General features: G+C 43.6%; 1 protein-coding gene across 2 annotated transcripts in view; it reads left to right on the forward strand.

Annotated features, from left to right (window-relative positions):
* The window catches only part of ZNF608 (zinc finger protein 608), a 106,489-nt gene that overhangs the window by 26,038 nt on the left and 59,062 nt on the right, over nt 1-21,389 (forward strand). The window lies entirely within an intron of this gene.

Below are 21,389 nucleotides of genomic sequence, written 5' to 3' on the forward strand. Positions count from 1 at the left end.
GCCTCATTGAGACACGTGTATTTGACTTGCACCCTTTCTGTTTCTCCTGCAGTGTGAGACCTTGCAGAGCACGGATGCCACCCAGCAGCTGGCACTGTGCCTGATTCTAGGAATGCTCAGTAACGACATGCTGAGCTAGCTTCTCTCTTAGAGTTTCCAAGAGAGGAGGGCCTTGAGCCAGCTCCATGGAGAGTCCACGTCTTCTGTCTTTCTTCCATGCAGAGATCACAGGCAAAAGTGTTGCTGGGAATTATCTGGATTTTGATGTATCTTGTATTTATGCAGCATTTTTAATTTTCTAAAGCACCGTCATCTGTATGTAATCGGCTGTATTGCACCTGCTTGCCTGGGTCTGCTAGAGCGTGTCTGTTGAATTTTAAAGAACAAAGATAAAGATGCTTTACCCAGAAGGGTTATGCTGTGTCAGAATAACAGATTGCAATGGCATCCTGTTTGCTGGCAGATTTTTGTCTGATGATTTCTTTGTCACCCACAAAATCCTCAGGGCTAAAATAGAAGACTACTCCTAGAAAAGAAAGTCATTATTCAAGTGAGAGAATGTCTGTTATAACTTACAGCTTAGGCGTGACCTTGGGAAAATTATTTAAACCAAGTTAATCTTATTTGGGGGGGGGAAAAGCCAGTTTAGGAGTTTGAAGTGTAATAAGATCTTAGGATTTCAGGGCTGAATTTGACCCCTTTATCTTTGATGACGTTTGTCTAAGAACTTGGAGCACAGCCCATTCTGACAGCTTTGGTGGATAATCATTGACTATAATCATATGTCATTCATAGTCATAACTTGTTAAATAGAACAGTGGTTTGGTTTTTTTACCTTGAAGTTGCCCATTAAACTCAACGTGTTATTAAAATATGTTGGTTTTTTTTTTTAAGACACTTGCAAATATATATTTAATAGATTGAAACTCTCTGTGTTTCTTGTGAAAGACCTTTTCTTCTCTTCTTGCTGTGTTGAGTGGCCGGGGCACAGTTGTGGTTCTTCTAGAGTTTCTGCTAAGTTACTACTAATTCTAATTTCTGATGAGAGCTTTGACTGGAAAAGTGGTAGAGAAAAGAAATCTCATAATTGCATGTTAAAGGAAAATGATGATGATGATGCCCATAACTGAAACTGAAACATCTTTTATAGTAAATTTCTAATACGGCATCAGCAAAGCCAGGGAACAGTCTTTTTGTGTGGGTTGTTGTTTTTTTCTGAGGCCCCCCTACCTGCCCCCACCCTTCCTGGGCCCCAGTAAGTTTCCTAGGTACATTGTTTACTCAGAAGGCTATTTCCTTTCTAATATCAAAAATGCAGTCAATAATTATTAGTTTTTGTACAGTGCCTAGCAACTGGCTGTCCAAGGAATGTTTCATTCATTAACACTTTGACTTGTGTTTAAATACTTCTGAAGTACTGTAGGTTTTTGTGATAACCTTCAAAGGTCATCAGAGAACGTGTTACTGTTACTGTTTTGGTTTTATAGGTGAAGAAACCAAGGTTTAGAACTCACGCCGTGCCTTTACTTGCACAACTGTGTATTGAGGATGTGTTGTAATGAAAAAGAAGCTTGGCTCTTGCCCTGGACTTTACCACTTGGTTCTTGCTTCTTGAGTCTATTCTGGGTCATGATTTTATTGAACATCTATGGACTCGCTCCCCAGGCAAAAGAAAAGAAGGAGAAAGTGCACCTATGTGCAAACATAAACCTTTGCTTCTGTAATTACAGGGTTTCCCAGACTCCATCAAGTCTTTGAACCCAAGGTAAAGAATCTTTGATTTAACAATTGCTTGTCAGCAAGGCTTTGAGTTCAGTAACATACTTGGGGGCCAAACAGCTTGACTGCTGACAAGTGACAAGAACCCCATGCTGCTTTTTTCTCCCTTGATGATTTTTCCTACCACCCTATGCTGAGTTTGAAATGATGAGCAGCAAATGAAATATTAGGAACACTCTCTGTAAATATAGAGTGTTTTATAAATAAAAATGCAAACAGATCGCTCAGTAGCAGGGAAAACCCAGGCCATGTATTCTGTAGCGTGGCTGGTGTTGCAAAACCCCACTAAACCCTTAGTTGCCAGCTATTTGGTTTAACCTGATCATTTGCAAGAAAGTAGCAGTCCTCACTGGTGCGTATGTTAACAACAATATAAGTGAAAAATATGCTGTGCCTGTGGCATATATTTTGGCAAATGCTTTCTATGTGTGGGTTGTGAGAGCTGGCTTAATTCTAACTGTGGAAATACCAGTGGGGTTTGTATCTGTCTTCCTGAGATGGTTGGAAAGAAGGAATTTAAGTACTTAAGAGACCACACATTATTTTATTTTTGTCCTACTTTGGAAAGGGCCATGTTGATTTGAAGAAACTCATTAATGTGCAGAGTAGTTACTAGTCATTACTCGATTAAATTCTGTTGACTGGTGGAGGTCAAAGAATGATGTGAGGTTTTACAACATTTCTGATAGTTTGGGTAGAGTGAAAGTCAGTGGCTACTTCTCTGTGCATATTAATTTAAAAATAATTCACTAATACCATAATGACCCTGTTTGTTTTATACCAGTATTTAAAAAAGGAACATGAAGGCTTGCCTGTCTTTCTTCACCAAATAGCAGTTTTGCAGACCCTTAAAAGTTCCCATATGTTAGTGAAAAACATTTCCCAAGAAATTGGCAGCATTGCACTTTGTAGCTGATGCCAGCTACTTCCTTGGGCCAATTCAACAGAGAGGAGAAGGGGGGGAAAAATGCCTTGTTTTAGTGGCTGAATTACTCTGACAAGCTTTCACATTGCCCCTCCTCTTATTAATATTCTTTTTGATGTGAGCTTGTAAAACAGAGGATTGGCTGTTAATCTCCAAGATCTCAAGGGCTTTTGGCCGTGGCCCATAATTGATGTGTTCACGTGGCTGTTGTCTGACTACTAATGATTAGACAGCAGTGTTATCTACCAGCTACATCAGTGTTGCTTATAAATCACACTTGATAAACTGCAGTTTCATTTCTTCAAAGAGTCCCAACGTGTCTCCATACTTTGATAGAACTGCCAGAGGCATCTCACAATTTCTATGACAGCTTAGATTAGGTTTATTTTTCATTTCTGTTTGACAAAATATTAGATTTCCTAACGCACTTGAAAGAGAACATGTTTGATCCTCTAACCAGGCACTTTGAGAACGATAGGCAGGGAAGGATTACCTGCTCTTGGTGGGAAGAGGTACAGGTTGGGGGTCCCAGGTTGTGTTTTTGCCTTGGATACTCACGCTTAGGTTTATGGATTGGGACCATGCCACTTGGAGCGCTCTGAAAGAGAAGGGAAGGGGTGCTGGGGAGGAAGTCTTCAGCATATGGGCCTGTCTCAGACAGTGACGTGGCTGGGGTTGGCTCTCTAGAACTACGAGGCTTCACTGTCTCTGTGTGTGTTAACCCCACGCCTTGCAGTGTGACCCCGCTCTGCACAAAGGCACAAGAAAGCAAAAAGGTTTACGAGAGGAAGAGGTAACATCTACAGGAGTCCCATCTGTTGTCCTTCACTGCCTGTGTGGAGACATTCACTGGCCACACACATACTTCCAAAGCCCCCTTGCAGCTCAGAATCCTGGGCTCTGCAGAGATGAAACTGGGTTGCACGTTGCACACAACTGGTACCTAGATTGGGAACCTCTGCTGAGACTTGGACCCTTATTTCGCTATAAACTCCTGTGTCCTTGAGCTAACTTTGCTCATCTGTGAAACTAAAAAAAAGAAAGAAAGACTAATTTCTACCATTGTTTTGCATATCCTTGGGGGGCTGAGTTATTCTAGAGCCCCTTAAAGTCTTTTTGCTAAAACATTAGTTAATTAATCTTCACTTAAATTTTGAGAGCAATTATTAGATTTCAAAGGAATATTTATAATTGTGATTTTTAAGAACTGGATTTTTAAAAACTGGTCTTAAAAACCACATTGCTTTCGAGAGACATTTATATCGGTTATGGTGTGTCAGGAGGTTAAATATTTTTTCAGATTATACCATTTGTATTCAGAATAAAATTATGTGGCAAAAACTGGGAGTAGAGGTTTTGTTAATAAATTGTTAGAGTTTAAAGAGTTACCAGAATTCTAGAATATAAGGCTGAAGAACACACAGTACCAGGCCTACCCGAAACAGATTCCCCCAACGCCATCCCATTAGAACAAAACAAAACTGTCACATAAGATATCAGAGTGCTTCAGAGTTATTATTAAAAAGATATTTAAAGTTGTTGGTTAAAGCAACTGCTTGACAGATGTGCTTTTTACATACTATTTGATATTTTATATACGTAAAACTTTTCTCTAGCTTCTCACTTGAGTCCTCACTTTTGTCAGCAGTAAAGAATCTGCCTTCCTTGCAGGAGCCACAGGAGACTCGGGTTCGACCCCTGGGTTGGAAAGATCCCCTGGAGAAGGGTATGGCAACCCACTCCAGTATTCTTGCCTGGAGAGCCCCATGGACAGAGGAGCCTGGCGGGCTACAGTCCCTGGGGTCTCAAAGAGTCAGACATGACTGAAGTGACTTAGCACATCGGCACAGCATTGAAGAACAAAGGTACTTAAAAAGAGTCAAGGCTGCTTATCTTAAAATGATTTGTGGTTGAAGGAAATATCCTTTTTCTTTCTTAAATTTTATCCTGAAGTATAGTTGATTTACTATGTTGTGTTTCAGGTGTATGGCAAAGTGATTCTGTTATGCATTTATCTGATCTTTCTTAGATTCTTTTCATGTATAGGCTATTACAGAGTACTGAATAGAATTTCCTGTGCTCTACAGCAGGTTCTTGTCACCTATCTGTTTTATGGAAAATGCCCTTTTACGAAAGTTAAGCAGCAATCTGAGTTGTTTTGGTTATGATTATTAGATTTTCTAATTCTTCTTTTTCGGGGCGGCAGGTGCATTCTGCGTGGTGTACAGGATCTTAGTTCCTTGATCAGGGAGTGGTCCTGTGCCCCCTGCAGTGGAAGGCCAGAGTCCTAACCACCGGGCTGCTAGAGAGTTCCCTATGATTATTAGATTTTAATGCACTGCGGGAAAAATTTTATGATTAACTTAGAGAAGATAGTCGTTCAGTGATGTAAACGGATTTTGATACATAAAGGAATAGTATGAGAGTTTCTAATGTAGCTGTAAAATGTGAAACAATCTATTATGAGGTATTGGGTCTGTCTTTGAGCATATGAAATACGTATGCATATGTAAGAGCTGGATGGTAATATTAAAAATTCAAATAATTAGAATACTTTAAACAATTTTTTAATATCATATTTAAATAACTTCTTTAAAAAGTGGTACATGTATGTTACCTGTGAGTTTTATGATGCTTGTTACCATTATGGCAAAAATAAGTATGCATTTTTTAATTTTAAAAAGATACCAGTTCTTCTTGACTGATGATTTAAATCATAATTCAAATCAACTAGATTTAAATTTAGCTTAGTCTAATGCTAACTCTCTTTGCAGGTGTTTAGCAACTGACTGAAATTTACTGTACTATGAAGGGATAGCATACTAGAAATATACATTTTAATATAAATATGGAATGCTCCATCGCCCACAGAATACTGATAGTTTGATACTTGTGTTATAGTACATGTCCTCCATCATTTATTTGGGGATACATCATACAAGAATTCACTGGCTTCATATCCACTAAAAATGTGCCTTTTTTTTTTTTTCTCTGAAACTGATTCCTTATAGTTCTATGTGAACAAGATTTAAAACAGGTATTATTTGATAGGTATGAGATTGAGTGAATTGCCTCTGAAAACTAGTCCTAGTAATTTCTTGTAGTCATCTGAAATCTATCCTGAAATAAAACACATGTGCCCAGTTGCTTCAGTCGTGGGCGACTCTTTGTGACCTATGGACTATAGCCCACCAGGCTCCTCTGTCCATGGGATTCTCCAGGCAAGAAGACTGAAGTGGGTTGCCATGCCCTCCTCCAGGGGATCTTCCCAACCCAGGAATCGAAGCCGTATCTCTGGCGTCTCTCTCCTGCATTGTAGGCAGTTGCTTTACCCACTGAGCCACCTGGGAAGTCCATTAGCACACCAAGACCCCCTAAACCTTGTTGCCTTTAGCTCATAGTGTCAGAATGTGGAGAAGCAAACCTACAGATCTGTCTCCTGACTGCCTTCATGAGGCATGTAACTGCTCTGTTACCAGCTGCACACAGGCCTGCTGAATGCGAGGTTTCTCCAGTCCCGCAGAGCCCCTTAAACTGCTGCTCTACATGACATGTGCAGTAAGCAAGGGCACCATTATAAAGACAAATGCTAATTGAGTAGTGTCAGAGCAGCATTTCGCATACTCTGATCAAGCACAGGATATGAAGTAAGTGAAGAACAGAACCAGGAGAAGTCTTGTCCTAGAGCAGAGCTGGTGGGCACTGCCAGTGGGCTGTGCAGGAGTATCCTGCGCACTAGCAGGAGGCGAAGAGATGCCCTCCGTACCATGTTTCTAAACGGGAAGAACGGGGTCTGACAGGAAAAAATAAAACACACAGTAAAATTAAATATTCTGAAAATGCGGATGTTGGGTGCTAAGATAATGTGAACCTATCTCTCTTGACCCACTAGCCTTCATTCCCGTTTTGATGCTAGAGAGTAACTGGATTAGTGAGTATACATAGATGACCATACTTATTTATGTGTGTGCTTTCTTTTGAGATCATTTTCACTTTATTTTGATTCTTGAAGTCCCTCTGTGAAATAGCTAAGGCAAGCATTCTTAATGCCATTTTGTGAATACTGATCCTGATTTCGTTATTAGACTTAAGATTCCTCCCAGGACACCAGTTTCTGGAAGAAGAAAAATCATTGTTCCTCCCCAGTAAAATCAAATCATATACCTGCTTTTAAGTAACTATAAATGTTCAGCTATAGATTTATCTCCAGATATTTTGAAGTTTTTCATTTTATTTGAAAAACCATCCTTTGGTTTCCAGAAACCATAGGAGCAGGTTTTCAATGTGTTGGTTTAGGCATGTGACACATTGAACAAGTCCTGAAAACATTGCTTTTGAGGTTTTGATGGAAACTCTTGAGTGAGGATGACAGGGACCACTCACACTGTGTGCAGGCTTACTACAAGATGGGGATGATAAGGGCTTGATTTGAGTGACCTCATTTCATGTGTCCATTATATTAAATACAAGTTGGTAACATTATATACTATGACTCCTGCTTTATAGGTAAGTAAACTGAGGCTTAGCAGAGCTCAGTGAAATTGTAAGATGATGCTACTAGTTTGTAAATGATCTGAGAGTTAAACACAGAGACTTACCTGTAATATGCAAGCTCTTACCGAGTTTAGAAGTGTTGGTGGGTTGCTTGGCATGTCTGTTGTGATAACTCTGTGAGAAGTAGCTTCTGGAACCGACAGTCTTAGTTGAACCATTCATTACTAGGCTTCTGCATAGAGAACTCAGATTTCTGGGATTGCTTGGTTCATTTCTAGCTCCCAACCAAATGTATTTGAGAATGATAATTTCATCTCATTCATTCATTTAAGAGGAAGTTGCACACGGCAGAGCAGTTCTCCTGGGTTCCCTTACCCTACTGCTCTCCACCCGGGTGCCCTTTCCCAATAAAATCTCTTGCTTTGTCAGCACATGTGTCTCCTTGGGCAGTTCATTTCCGAGTGTTAGACAAGAGCCCAGCTTCGGGCCCTGGAAGGGGTCATCTATCCTGCAACAAGTGGTGACTCTGGCGGGGACTCTTCTTCTCTGAGACTGACATCCTGACCACTCGGGGTACTCAGGGGCCAGCTTGCCTGCCAATGGAGCAGACCCAGCGGCCACAACTAGGACCCTTTTGTCCCTGGTCTCCTCCTGACGCGGACAACTGGCCAGAGTGCCCCGACCGGTAAGGAACAAGAGACTTTATTGACCTCTCTCCCCTTCCCTCTCTTTTCCCTCTCCTTAACCCTTCCTATCCTTCCCTGTTTTTCTAGTCTCCCAGTCCTGGACGCAGGAATCTGGTCGAAGGGCCCTCAGCCTGAGCTGAGGATTGGAAACTGATCACCTCCTCTTGGCAGAGAACTCGAATTCTGGTTCTGGTCTGGTCTGATTTCTGGTAGGGCCGAGTTCAGTCCTCCCTTCTCTGGAGGCCCAGGGAAAAGTCCCATAATGCCTGGGTATCTGCAGGTGGCAGGAGACGTCTGTAAGGCCACCCCTTTAGCCCCCCCCCCCCCCCCCGCCTCCGCCCCCTTCTTTTTTCAACCTGGCTTCCTTTCCTCCCTTGAAATCTTTGATGTTAATACTTGGATCTGAAGTTCTGTGTCTCTATAGGAGGTTTTCTGAGAGACTGTATTCTTTTATTTAAGGGCTTCCCTGGTGGTGCAGAGGTTAAAGCGTCTGCCTGCAATGTGGGAGACCTGGGTTCAATCCCTGGGTCGGGACGATCCCCTGGAGAAGGAAATGGCAACCCACTCCAGTATTCTTGCCTGGAGAATCCCATGGACAGAGGAGCTTGGTGGGCTACAGTCCACGGGTCGCAAAGAGTCGGACATGACTGAGCGACTTCACTTTCACTTAAGCTAAAATATCCTAGCTTTTAAGATTAAAAATATGACCAAAAACATGTTACAGTTATGTGGGATTTTTAACATTCCTCCATTCTTATAGGAATAGAGAGGTATAATTTATCAACAATGTTGTTATTTCAAAAAAACTTGACTTGTGTGTAAGCTCTGTCTAGGTAGGAATCTTAGCTGTCTTGGTTTTCCTTATATTAGTGCCAAGCTGTCATAATAGAGAGATACTCAATAAATATTTATTGAGGTTTTAAAGTCATGACTGCTTAAGTTAGAATTGAAGTATACCTCCTGTCTCTTTTGTGGGCTGTGATTCCTGATTTTTGGCGGGAGAGCTAAGCGTAGTAGTGCATTAATCTTTTTTTTCTTTTTGCCTCATTCATAAATGAATCTGTGTGCTTACTTCATTGTATTCCTATACTTTCTCCTGCTTCCTTTTTTCTCTTCCTTCCTGCTCTTTTTCAACACCCCTCACCCCCCATCCCATCCTCTCTTCCTCTCCCTGGTAACATTGATTAGAGTCCACTGGTGAACCTAAATGAGCTACTTAAAGGATCAGCATTTCCCATTAAACTGGAGCAGGGACCAGCAAACTTTTCCTGTAAAGAGTCCATAGTACATGGTTTAACTTTGTGGAACCAGATGCAGTATCATGGGTAGTATGTAGGTCCTGATATGACCAGGGAGAGGAAACAGTCTCTGCAGACTGTTTTCAGTTGATAAAAATTAAAATCTAATGATAGTGATTGAGTGCGCTTTGTTTGTAATACAGGTCTACTGATTAGAAGAATGGAATTATCTTTTTATGGGGGGTGGTGATAACGTTTCACTTACTGTGGGTTCAGAGTTGGTGGTTGCTGTCATTAAACTGATTGTAAAATATCATTTGTAAAAAACGTGCTTAGCTTGTCGAGGTGTACAAGATATTGGCAGTTGGGCCGGATTTGGCCCTGTGGCCTTTGTTTGCTGACCCTTGAACTAGACTGTGGACCAAAGCCATCCCAAGCAGGGTAAACTGCTGATATTCTTCCCTTTGTAGAGGCTCATTCCCTGGAGACTGGAAAGGCAAGGCATTTACATGGGAGGAAGTGGGGAATAGGGATTTGCAGGCTGGGAACAGGAACATAGAGAATGAGGGGGACATGATTTTAGGGTACCAGTGCAGGAAGATAGAAGGGAATACGAGCGAGTTTATCTCTATTTAGGGTCCAGCACTGATTCTCAAGGGAATGAGCCTTGGACCCTGTAGGGCATCACTCTGGGTAGGGTAGCATCAGGTGGAGGCAGTCTGAAAAAGCATATTCAAGATGACTTCTGGTTCTGTGATAGTCTCCTCAAGTACAGGCCTCATTACCTTCTTAGCTGCTGGTGACATGGAAGGGCTGCAGGAACTGGCATTTGCGGGGGGCAGTGGGGAATATGGGTTCTCATGGATCAAGTCATCTGATGGAAGAAAGGTGGCTGCAGCCATGGTGTCGAGTCATTATTTCTTCACTTGGATTGAAACAGAAGGTTCCAGAGGGTGCAGCGGCCACTCTCTGGGGCTGCCAGTAGCTGTCAGGGTGAAATTCAGGGCTTGCCTTTAAAAAGCCCGCAGTCTTGCTCTTCTGGTGGGTAGAGGGAAGGGAGGGACCCTCAACCAGCTCCCCAGAGGTCCTTGACTGCCCTGTGGTGTCAGCCACCAGACCCCCCAGACCACGGTGGCCTTGGAGCCTCTCTGCCCTGGTTGTGGTCACTCAGCTCTCTACTGGTCTGCTGCAGCCGCAACAGCCACGCCTCCTGCTCTCTTACTCCACACTGATGTCAGCGAGAAATGTTGCTGCCCTTTCTCTTCATACTTTTCACAGGTTCCCTGAGCCATCTTCTCCACTCTGCTGGCTTCACCGCTGCCTCTCTGCCGGTGACCCCTCCCTGATCTAGATAATTCTCTTCAGCTCTACACCATTCTGCCCATCCGCACGATAGACATCGCCCTACCACCCTCCACCCGTGCCCTCCATCCCAGGGAACGATGCCCTCGCGTGCTCACACGGAAACCTGGGACTGGTGTTTGAGACTCCTCTCTTCCCCCACCCCCACCACGTCTGCCGCCTCTTCCGTGGAGGACTCCAGTGGCTTCAGCTGCCCTCCTTCCCGCCTTCCTTCCTCTAGTTTCAGCCGTCTCATATCTGTTCTCCCACAGCTTCGGTTTTGCCAGAGAAACTGTCCACCCTCCCGTGCCCCTGCTTTAATGTCCTCAGCACACTCTTCTAACTTTGCAGTCATCCCAGAACATTCTTAGTCTGTCCTGCCTCTTCATGAGCCCTCTGTTTCTCCAGCCTTCATGTTCTGTCTTCCTCCTGACCCCCTAAGCTCCTTAACTCACTGTACTGTCCAGCGTGGCTCATCTCTGTCCATGCCTCTCACCCTTACCCAGCCTTACTCCTGCAGTTCCTTCAGATCCACCTTGCACTCTCCCTACCGCACCCCTTGGCGCTCGCATGATGAACCTGACTGACCACCCAAGCTGACCCCAAGCTGCTCTGTGGCCACCGCTAGTCTCCCCGGCAGCCTCCAGGGCCCTCCAGGGCTCATGGAGAAACACTTGGCAAATGGTAGCACCTGGCAAAAACGTTTTAGATGAGGAAACAATTTCCCCAATGGTGAGGAGCTTCAGTCAGCAGCCCTTGTAAAGCGGAGGACACAGGGTCAATACACCACCTCCCTTCCCACGCAGTTGGTCCCAGTGCCACCTTGGCTTGTTAATTTCAGGACCTCTACACAAGGAGTTGAAATCATAGTCTCAGTCCTGTGCCCTCTCCCTTCTGCGTTAGCATTTGTTTCCTTTTATTCTGAGTGGAATGGCTTAGCATCTTTGTATTAAAATTTTTTAAAAACTGTGAAAGTAGTACATGTTCATGCTAAAATTCATGCAAACACGGAGGGGATAAAATGAAAACTGACTCCTCCCCATCGTCCTGCATTTTTTTATATGGATTAAATTTCTAGAAGAATGCATACGTAGGAAACTGTTAGAAGAAAGGCTCTCCCTGGAGAATGACCTGTTGGACTTTTAAAGGCTGCTCTGTTCTCAGGAGGGAAAACAGAAGTCTGGGCCTGTGGGAAACTCTTTTGTGGGGGTGGGGAAGGTCCTGCGAGAAGAGAACTTTGAAAGCTTGAGGTACGGTACGGAGCTTGGTGGCGGGCACAGCAGCCCTCGTGGGATAGCCTGCAGCCTCTTGTTTGGCTCCTGACCTTGCTGTGTGCTGTTGTGCTTAGTCATGTCTGAATCTTTGTGGCTCCCATGGACTGTGGCCCGCCAGACTTCTCTGTCCATGGAATTTTCCAGGCAAGGATACTGGAGCAGGTTGCCATTTCCTTCTTCAGGGGATCTTCCCGACCCAGGGATCGAACCTACATCTCCTGCACTGATGGGCAAATTCTTTACCGCTGAGCCACCACTCCTGACCTTGAGAGGTAACTTACCTCTTAAGAATTTAGTTTCTTTAGTTTACAGAATCCGATGAGAAAGCCCACTCTTGCCTTTTCATAGAGCCGAAACAAGAATGAATGTTAAAAAAAAAAAAAAAAAGTCTCTCCAAGGTGTCCTTAAAGATGGGCATGAAGATGGCTGGGGAGCTTCATGATTTCTGTCTGTCTGTAACTGTCCATCTCTGTGATGAGCTATGGAGAGCTTTACTGAGTTGTTTGATTTGATACGAAATTAAAATTTTAAAGCTTCCGTTAAGAGAGTGATGGCTCCTTTGAAACAGTTTTTGGGAGTTATGAAAGGAAGGATGAGAGAGAAGAGGTTGATGCTGAGTGTCCTCGACCTGAATTTATGTGAGTAGTCTTTAGTTTTTTCAGGGGGGGAATGGTACCAAAATTGTATATGGGGCAAGAAGTGACAGCTGGCCCACCCTGCTGTGGAAAGGGTCTTTGACCCTTTCCATCAAGCATCTTAGTTCTCATAAGGTTTGACTCCTTGCCGTTGAACTTGTTATGACCAGCATGTATTGTGTTTATAGTTTAAATGTCCAAAATATTCCTTGAAAAGACTATGTTTAACGTAGTTGCAGGTGAGATTTTCTACTATAAAGAAGTGCTGTTGGTTAGAGCATTAGGAATAAGGTGATTATCCCCCCCCCCCCCCTCCCAACAGGCTTTTCTTTCTTTCATTTCTCCTCCTTTCTCCCTTCATTGAATCATGTCTGTGTCCTGAGATAGTTGAGGATTGGAGACCTACAACCTTTTATTAATTTCGAGGAGAAATTGGGGTCATGCGAAGACAGGCAATGCTTTAATGGCCAGTTATCTGCAGAGATACTCAATAATCAGGGGTTTTGAAATTGATTTGCTCACTGGTGCAGGTATACCCACGTGAAGCAAAATCAAGAGTTTTACCTCTGGGCTTCTTTTTTAAAAATTTCACTCTCCAGGACCAAGGGCCAGATCTAACTGCAAGAAATGGGATCGATGTGGAACTTTACAGGGGTTTCAGTTCAGTTCAGTTGCACAGTCGTGTCCTACTCTTTGCGACCCCATGGACTGCAGCATGCCAGGCTTCTTTGTCCATCACCAATACCCAGAGCTTACACAAACTTATGTCCGTTGAGTCGGTGATGCCATCCAACCATCTCATCCTATGTTGTCCCCTTCTCCCGCCTTCAGTCTTTCCCAGCATCTTTTCAGTTCAGTTCAGTCACTCAGTTGTGTCTGACTCTTTGCGACCCCATGAATCACAGCACACCAGGCCTCCCTGTCCATCACCAACTCCCAGAGTTCACTCAGACTCATGTCCATCAAGTCAGTGATGCCATCCAGCCATCTCATCCTCTGTCGTCCCCTTCTCTTCCTGCCCCCAATCTCTTCCAGCATCAGGGTCTTTTCCAGTGAGTCAACTCTTCACATGAGGTGGCCAAAGTATTGGAGTTTCAGCTTTAGCATCAGTCCTTCCAATGAACACCCAGGACTGATCTCCCTTAGAATGGACTGGTTGGATCTCCTTGCAGTCCAAGGGACTCTCAAGAGTCTTCTCCAACACCATACTTCAAAAGCATCAATTCTTCAGCACTCAGCTTTCTTCACAGTCCAACTCTCACATCCATACATGACCACTGGAAAAACCATAGCCTTGACTAGGCGGACCTTTGTTGGCAAAGTAATGTCTCTGCTTTTTAATATGCTGTCTAGGTTGGTCATAACTTTCCTTCCAAGGAGTAAGGGTCTTTTAATTTCATGGCTGCAATCACCATCTGCAGTGATTTTGGAGCCCCCCAAAATAAAGTCAGCCACTATTTCCACTGTTTCCCCATCTATTTGCCATGAAGTGATGGGACCAGATGCCATGATCTTCGTTTTCTGAATGTTGAGCTTTAGGCCAACTCTTTCACTCTCCTCTTTCACTTTCATGAAGAGGCTCTTTAGTTCCTCTTCACTTTCTGCCATAAAGGTGGTGTCATCTGCATATCTGAGGTGTACACAGGGGTTTAGTTTTGTACAAAATAAAGGGAAAAGGATTAATCCAAGAAGACAGACTTTTTTTTTTAAAGTACTTTTACCACCTCCTCCTTTCTTTGTGGCTTAATCTTGTTTTTTAAGGTGTCTTTGGAAGTAGGCAGGATGAGAGGAAATCAGAGAAGCCTTATGAACAAGATAGGAAAACACCGGTCATTTACTGCTATTTAAAGCGTGCTTAGGTTGCTGAGTAGTGTCACTGACAGTTTTAAAACAGATGAAGAATCTGTGGCTCAGGAATAAGACAGGAATGGTTCCCCTCCCTTCCCCTGCAAAGAACATAGATGAGGCTGAGTGTGTAACAACTGCTGTGGTTGGTGGAAAGTACCCAAGGCTGAGTCCCTATTCCCCTCTACCTCCACAGCTTCGTTTTCCCATGGAACCTGACACAGCTGGGGGAGGGCCTTCTAGGGGAGATTTTGGTTTGGCTTCAAGACAACCAGAAAGCTTTAGACACCAAGTCCAGGGTAGTTTAATTATACTCTGTCTTTCTATACTCAGTGCCTCCCTTGTCTTTTGCTTTGAAAAATTGTCACAGCTAGAGCATGAAGTTAAAAATCATCACTTGTTTAAAATATAGTTTACACTTGTGGCTGGCCTGTCTGTGCTTCTGCGTGTTAGAAGCCTGTCACCTTTCTGCACATGGAGTTGCTTCTTGAATAATACACTGAACAGTCAGCCACCTTCCCTTGATTACCACCCCCACGTAGTGTCCCAGAGAGCCTGGGCGGGCATTCTGTGACTTTAGCAGGGCTGGAGTCCTGGTTGGGAATGGAAGCATCCATCTTGACCCCACTGGCCTTGGAACTGGAGCCCTGGTCCATCCCAAGGCTGAGCCCTACCTATTCAGCGGCTAAGCCTTTAAAAGCGTGTGAGCAGCTAGAACTTTGGCTTTTTATTTGGTCTCTGGTCTTTATACCTAGGAAAGAGAAACTGAAAATAATAGTGTGATTCCCAGTCATTATATATAGCTGTTGTTTTTGGAGTCAGATGACTTAAAACAGTAACAACAGCAAAACAAAACCTGAGCTATGGTTTCTGCGAGGCTTTGTAGTTGAGGTTTCTGAAGGAAATGCGGTATTTGCTTGGGCACACCAAGATGCACTATCCTGATCTACGAGTTGAGAAAACAATCAGATGCGTGGCTTCTAACACGCAGAAAAGGGTCAGAAATTACCTGGGGAGGTAGGTTTCTTTCTACCTCGTGTTCTCTTTTACATTGAGAAGAGTTTCTTTTGCTGTGTGATCAATGTGGGTTCAAATTCCGGCTCAGCCACTGACCCTAAGTGACCTTTTCAGTTTAAGTTCCTTATTCCTCATCTGTTAAGTACGTTCAGTCACAACCTTGTGAAGACTGAATGAGAGAATGCACAGTATCATCCCTCCTGTGTAATAATTGTTAAACAGTAGTGACTGATAGTGTTACTAGTTTTACAAGAAAGCCCACAGACTTTGAAGTCAGAGAGGTTTGGCGTGGAATTTCAGCTCTCTGGGTAAGTAGCTCATTCGCTGAGGTCTTCAGTTTCTGTTTCTATAAAATGGGGATGTTATGAGTGTCAGAGAATATAGAAAACATCTGGGGCCTGGTGTACAGTAGGCCCTTAGAAGGAGTTTGCCCCTGTTGTTTGGCAGCAAGCTGTAACGCGTACTTTGCCCTGATCACGGTTTCTAGAAGGAAAAGCCTGCACTACATGTAGGAAAGACAGAATTAGGAATACTGAAATGCAGTTGTTCCAATTTTGTCTGACAAGGATGAAAATTCACCCTTGACGAATCATTTTGGGGAAAAGATCGGTGCTTAAGGAAACCATTTTTTAAGCTTCCCTTGCTTTACTAACGAAGCAACGATGTCTGGCAGAAAGGATAGTTAAAATGCAAAGTGATGGACTGCGCCAGTGGTCACCTTTAAAGAGCTGTGATTTCCCTTACATGGAGTGCCGTCTCTGTCTAATGCTTTTTAAATTAAAGAGGTGACTGTGGGCAATCTCATAAAACAGCCAAATACCAGGATATGGAGAAAACGTGAGCATTAAGCATTCGTGCCCTGGTGTGCTCACAGAATGTAAAAATATTGACTCTGAACAAAATAAAACACCATTCCCTCTCTGGTTGTTGGTGACCTGAGAATCCCAGGATTGAGGGGTTAAGAGCAAGATGAGCATGGAGATTTGTAGCAACAGATGGAAGAAACCCAGGCAAGTTCCCCAGTGAAGGTTCAGAACTGCCCCGGCGTACAGGAAGGAATCTTTCCTTGAGGCTTGCCTGTTTCCTGGTGGTGAACTTCCCATCTTCCTGGCAGTGCTAGCCGTCCCCGCAGTAATGCCATCCTGACTGTCCCTTTGTCAGGTGAGCCCTGCCCAGGCGACCTTTCCTCACTTGTTGTCAGTTTCCAGGTCCTGGAAACCATCACCAGGGGCCACAGTCCGTGCCCGATGGTGCAAAGCTGCTGCCCGCCGCGCTCCAGCATTGGAGCCTTCCTTGCTCCTCAGCACTCAGGAAACTCTTGAAATAAGGGGAACAGAGAAAATACTGCCAGGACCTCTCTCTGCAGACTATTTTCCCCCCCCTGGTCGTCTGATTACTCACCCTGTGTGCCGCTATCTGTATAAATAACCTTTCCTTCCCCGCCTCTCTCTCCGACTCCCATGCTCTTAGGCTCTCTCTCGAGTAATAAATAGCCAGGCTACCGCTCAGTGTGCACCAACACCTGGGAATAATCATGCAAAAATAACAGTGAGAGACTGCCGCGCGTCTGTTCTTGACATTAACTTTCCTCAGTTTGACAGGCTGCCACCACCAGCTGTTAGACTTATGGGTCTTTTATTTTCTTCCACTGGAGATGGCTGCTTTCCTCTTTCAGGCTCTAGTAGATTACATCAGTGTCCCGTCAGGATAACAGAAAAGAGCTTTGACAAAGGAACCTTCGCTAAAACCGGCCAGTTCTCCCTCTTGCTCTTTTATTCCAGTTACTGGTATCATTTGACTAATAGTTCCCCACCGATTTTTAAATGGAAGGTGGTAGGAATACTCTTTTAGGGAATGTCCCTCCCGAAAGGTGCTTATAACTGCTACTCTTAGTAGCAAATCCTAGCATTTGGCTTTTAAACGGCTAAGCCACCTAGCATTTTCTTTTTCAGTTCAGGTCTCAGGTATGTTTGTAATAATAAGAGTCATATTGGCGATGGCAGGAGCATTTATTTATTGAGGGCTATTCCGTACCGCGTGCCCTGGGCTAACGTCGTTTTGCGTGATCTTGGGTGGTGGTAGTCACCTTAGTAGTGAGGTCTTGTTTCTGTTTTACAGATGAAGCTGCTTAGTCCCAGAAAGATCAGGCAGCTTGCCCAGGCTTCTGTTGCTAAAGGTTGACATGGACTCCAGCTACAGAGGCTGGTCTCTGCCCCGCACTGCCTTCTTCGTGCTGGGTTTCACACTCAGGTCACCCTGGGTAGCCCCTTACGTGAAGTGCTGCAGGGACGCTTGCCCTTTTGCTGTATTTGTGTGGCCATTTGACTATTGCTGCAGTCTTGCCCACTCTTTTGCTAGTGGCACCTGGCACACAGCAGGTATGTTAGTAATTATTTGTTGGGTGGACATGCGATCAATTTGAGGTGAATAAAAGGAAACTTTGAGGGGAGCATAGCACACAAAAAAAGAGGTCCAGCAAGAGATGAGTGGAAGGAGATTCTGCAGAAGTGAAGGACTCATCAGGGCCTGCTGTAAAACGGGGCTGGATTAAGCCAGTGGACGACTGCCAGATGCCAGTGTATGAAAGGAGCAGTATTTCCTCAGGCTGAGCTTCTCAGGGTTAAGCCCTTTTTCTCATACTTTTAAAATACTTTAACCGCACTTAACCATGCATTTGGAGAGGATTATAGATTTATGTTAAACATAGTAGGATATAAAAAGGAGCTTTGTAAGAGTGCATGCAGGGTTAGAGAACTGTAATATCAGACCAGGGACTTTTTTTTTTTTCTTTTCCTAAGCCGTTGTTTACTGAGCTAAGTGCTATGCCAAGCTTTCACTGGGCACGAGTTATCTCATTGAGTCTTCACTGCGACCCCGTGCAGATAATCATCATTCTTACTCCCATTTCTTAGATCCGGACACTGAACCTTAGAATAGCCAGGTCATTTGCTCAGAATCCCACGCAAGCAAGTACCTCCAGGGTCAGGATTTGAACCAGGACAACCTGAGGTTTGTCACTACCCAAGTCCAAGTGTACATTGCCTCCTCTCCAGACACTCTTGTAGGAACTGTTGCTGCTCTTAAAGAGCCTCACTGGGTGAAGAAATTGTGTTTCAGTGTAGGAGTGAATGACCTGAGAAATGAGGGGACAGTGGAAGTTGACCTTTTGTGTAAGGCAAAAACAACTTTCAAAACCCTGCCTTGTGTGTAGCGTCACATGGCTGTGTATTAAGCACCATGAAATACACAAGAACCGATTTCTTTTTTGGAGAACACGTCACACTCTGGGTGTTCACTAGCACAAAGAAATGACCAAACTCCCCCATCCCTCTTCTCCTTCCCAGTGTATGCTGAGCTCCTTTATAAAGGTCGTTCTTAGAGGATGCTGCTCTTCTATGTTCACCTGGGCTGCCACTAAAGATAAATTATTGCCCTTGCACAGATATGGGCCCTGGCTTTCTCTAGAATGAGTAAACTGGGTTAGATGACCTCTTAGCTAGAACATTCTGTGGTTGTCTCAAAAAGCTGGAAATGCAAACTCAGCGGCTTATGCCTGGGCAGGTCACTGCAGGCTGAGGGAAGCTCAGCCGTGTCAGTTGATGCCACGAATAATGTGGGCCCAGCATAGCACATGATCCAGTTATTATGTTACGAGAGAGTGGAAATTCAGACTTTTTCCTAATTTTTTGCGTTGGCAAAAAAAAAAAAGTTTTTAAAACTGGCATACCTGCCAACTAAAACTCCTTTGAGAGTGGCTGTAATTCCCCACCCCCTTTCCAGCTGGTAAGCTCTGGGAGAGGACGGCCCTCGGTATCCCTCAAGGATGGTCTTTGTTTCCCACTCCAAATCCCGAAATCCCAAGGGAGAAAAGTTTGCTTTTCTACTCTCATAGTGATAATCGAGACCTAAAGGAATGGGGATTTTGAGCTGCATTGAGGAAGCGAGTTCAGTGGAAAAACTTAAGAGAAATTCACTTGTCTAAGTCAAAGAGCTTAACCTATAAAACCATATAACCTGTTGAGTTTTCCTATCAAGTTTAAGCGTTTTAGACTGTTATTACATTGGGGAACTGTTTATGATTATTGTTCATATTTATAGTCAAACTTCTCTGAATCTTAGTTTTCTCGTTTTAAAACAAGTGTGCACAGGGCTCCAGGGTCCCTTCTACATATATCATCAGCTGAACTCTTTTCATTGCTTTTGAATTGTGTTAATGGAAATAAACACAGTTAACTTGCCAGTAGGCCTAGGATACCATGGCCTCTCCCATCAAGCCATCTAGATTCTTTAGACGCTGTATCTTTGGAATTACATAAATATCCTAAAGAGTATGTGAGTGTGTATGTATCTCCATGCAAATATATTCATAAGCAGAGTTATACTGAAATAGAGATTTAATCTAGAAATTCTGTTGTAATAGGATTCATCATCACTATTAGAAGGCAAGAAAATAAATTTTCCAGTTGAGGAACATGGGCCTCAGTGAGGTTAAATGACTCTCATAAGTCACAGGCCTACTTAGTGTGGGAGGTGGGGCCAAAGCCCTGCTGTCTGCTCACCCCCACCCCTACAGCTTCTTCTGTACATGTTTTCCCACGGCATCCTAAGCTTCACAGTTAGAGAGTTGGTACTCTCCAAGACACCTCACCTCTTTTATTTTATTCAATCTTCTCGTTTGTCTAACTGAAGTTGTACTTGTTCTTTAAGAATTAATGTGTGCTGTTGATCAAGGGTATGAAGACTATTTTGAGAACGTTGTTCCATTTTGTCTTTTCAGTTTATATGTGTCGCACCAAATTACAGTCAATTTTCAACTAACTATACAAATTAAGAGTTTGTTGGGAATCATGCAAAAAAAAGTGCAGTAGCTGGTTTATAATTTTCTTTGGTCTTTTTTTTTTTTTTGGTCCTCTTTTAAATTCTAGAGAGTGACTTCAGTCGAATGCAATCCTTTAGTTGTAATAAAGACTACAGGGTCGCACTGGCTTCCCCCACCTCCCTTAAATTGTCTTCCTCTGAACCCCTTTCTTCATTTGTCAGCTCAGTTTTAAAATAGAAACTATCAGTGTGAACTTTGATCCACATTAAGCTGCATTTACACAAAAGCATAAATCACCAGATCTGGGGCTTGGGGCCGTTAAATGCTTTCCTTTCTCGGGCTCTGTGATCAAGAATGAAGAACAATAAAAAGCATGGAGCAAAAGGAGTTTTATGGCAGCTTGGAGAGCAGGAAATTAACTTTCTTTAGTGTGCAGTTGGATGAAGGGCTGTTCTGTCGCATCTTGGATCACTCAGGCAAGTGAACGTCGCTGTATCATTTTAGTGAAATGCAAACTGTAGAAATAGTTCCTCCAGTCATATGAACAAGAAGCCCACACAGATGACTGCTTCAGCTGTTGGAGGAGGAGCACACTTCCTCATATGACTTCTCTTGAAAAACACTCTGTGTGTGTGTGTTTTAAAGAACAAAGACTATGCACTGTTATGTCTGTATCAAATGTTGATTTCTTACAAATGTTAGCTGAGAATATATGAACAGACTAAGATGGAATTTTACCAGAAGAGCTTTCTCTGTGTCCTTTTTACACACCTCCTATGTCAGCCCAACTGATAAGACACATAAAGACATCATCTCTTGTATGTCAGTGACGTCTCTGTGCAACTTGAGGACACAGGTGATCTGGAATCCTGTGCAGAGATGTTGTGCGTTTGGCTTTTTCACATGTGACAACCGGTCAGCAGGGCCAGAGCTATTCTGTAGCAGTCATGACAGTTGTTACAGTGGTTGGAAGGAGTGGATCAGTCTGTTGGTGACCTACCTGCTCAGTACATACGTAGCTTTTGGTTTCATTAATGGCCTGACTCCTGCATTTTTTGTGGTGAAAGACACCTTTGCTCTTGTCCTCAGGATTGGGGTGCAAGGGAGCAGTTGCACCATAGGGTCTCGTTTTGGCTGACATTTCTCTTTCCTGAACATAGAGTTGCTGAGTCCCGATCACACTCATCAGGGATCTTTAGAAGTTGAAGCACTAAAGGACTTGTGCATGGAGGAGCTCAGATTCTGTTGAGCACATGCATTTATGGGTAGTTCTCCATTTCTGTGAACGCTGTCAACCTTTGTAGCAGAACACTTAGTTAAAAGTTGATGCCTAATA

Source organism: Budorcas taxicolor, chromosome 7 (genome assembly GCF_023091745.1).
Source record: "Budorcas taxicolor isolate Tak-1 chromosome 7, Takin1.1, whole genome shotgun sequence".
NCBI lineage: Eukaryota > Metazoa > Chordata > Mammalia > Artiodactyla > Bovidae > Budorcas > Budorcas taxicolor.